Source organism: Arachis ipaensis, chromosome B05, assembly GCF_000816755.2.
Source record: "Arachis ipaensis cultivar K30076 chromosome B05, Araip1.1, whole genome shotgun sequence".
NCBI classification, from domain to species: Eukaryota; Viridiplantae; Streptophyta; class Magnoliopsida; order Fabales; family Fabaceae; genus Arachis; species Arachis ipaensis.
This window is the reverse complement of record NC_029789.2, coordinates 132,120,652-132,122,714: the sequence shown is the minus strand read 5'-3', so window position 1 is coordinate 132,122,714 and position 2,063 is coordinate 132,120,652.

Below are 2,063 nucleotides of genomic sequence, written 5' to 3'. Positions count from 1 at the left end.
AAAGGGAAGGCAATTGCTTCCACCTCTGAGTCATGGGAGATGGAGAGATTCATCTCAAAGGTCCATCAAGACCACTTCTATGAAGTTGTGGCCAAGAAGAAAGTGATCCCTGAGGTTCCTTTCAAGCTAAAAAAGAATGAGTATCTGGAGATCCGATTGAGATCCAAAGGAGAGGTTGGAAAGTTCTCACCAATCCCATTCAACAAGTCGGGATCCTAATGGTTCAAGAGTTCTATGCAAACGCATGGATCACTAGGAACCATGATCAAAGTGTGAACCCGAATCCAAAGCATTGGCACACCATGGTTCGGGAGAAATACTTAGATTTCAGTCTGAAAAATGTAAGGCTGGCGTTCAACTTGCCAATGATGGAAGAGAACGCACGCCCCTACACAAGAAGGGTCAACTTTGATCAAAGGTTGGACCAAGTCCTCATAGACATATGTGAGGAAGGAGCTCAATGGAAAATTGACTCAAGAGGCAAGCCGGTTCAATTAAGAAAGCATGACCTCAAACCAGTGGCTATGGGATGGCTAGAGTTCATTCAACGCTCAATCATTCCTACTAGTAATCGGTCTGAAGTTACTATAGACCGAGCCATCATGATCCATAGTATCATGATTGGAGAAGAGGTGGAAGTTCATGAGATTATACCTCAAGAACTCTACAAGGTGGCTGACAAGTCCTCCAATTGGGCAAGGTTAGCCTTTCCTCACCTCATTTGCCACCTCTGCAGTTCGGCTAGAATTGACATAGAGGGAGACATTCTCATTGAAGAGGACAAGCCCATCACTAAGAAAAAGATGGAGTAAATAAGAGATTATGGACCTCAACATAAGCATGAGGAAATTCCTCACCATGAAATCCCTGAGATGCCTCAGGGGATGCACTTTCCTCCACAGAATTATTGGGAGCAAATCAACACTTCCTTAGGAGAATTAAGTTCCAACATGGGACAACTAAGGGTGGAGCATCAAGAGCACTCCATCATCCTCCATGAAATTAGAGAAGATCAAAGAGCTATGAGGGAGGAGCAAGAAAGACAAGGAAGAGACATAGAGGAGCTCAAGAGCACCATTGGTTCTTCAAGGAGAGGAAGACGCCACCCTCACTAAGATGGACTCATTCCTTAATCTCCTTGTCTATTTATTTTCTGTTTTTCGGTTTTTGAGTCTTATGTGTTATTTATGTTTGTGCCTTTACTACATGATCATTAGTGTCTAAGTGTCTATGCCTTAAAGTTATGAATATGAATCCATCACCTCTCTTGAATGAAAAATGTTTTAACTATAAAAGAACAAGAAGTACATGGTTTCGAATTCATCCTTGAAACTAGTTTAATTATTTTGATGTGGTGACAATACTTTTTGTTTTCTGAATGAATGCTTGAACAGTGCATGTGTCTTTTGAATTTGATGTTTATGAATGTTAAATATATTGGCTCTTGAAGAATAAGGAAAAAGGAGAAATGTTTTTTGATAATCCAAAAAATCATAAAAATGATTCTTGAAGCAAGAAAAATCAGTGAATACAAAAGCTTGCAGAAAAAAAGAGAGAAAAGAAAAAAAATGGCGAAAAAAATAGAAAAAGAAAAAGCAAGCAGAAAAATCCAAAAGCTCTTTAAACCAAAAGGCAAGAGCAAAAAGCCAATAGCCCTTAAAACCAAAAGGCAAGGGTAAATAAAAAGGATCCAAGGCTTTGAGCATCAGTGGATAGGAGGGCCTAAAGGAATAAAATCCTGGCCTAAGCGGCTAAACCAAGCTGTCCCTAACCATGTGCTTGTGGTGTGAAGGTGTCAAGTGAAAACTTGAGACTGAGCGGTTAAAGTCGAGGTCCAAAGCAAAAACAGAGTGTGCTTAAGAACCCTGGACACCTCTAATTGAGGACTTCAGCAAAGTTGAGTCACAATCTGAAAAGGTTCACCCAGTTATGTGTCTGTGGCATTTATGTATCCGGTGGTAATACTGGAAAACAAAGTGCTTAGGGCCACGGCCAAGACTCATAAAGTAGCTGTGTTCAAGAATCAACATACTGAACTAGGAGAATCAATAACACTATCTGAA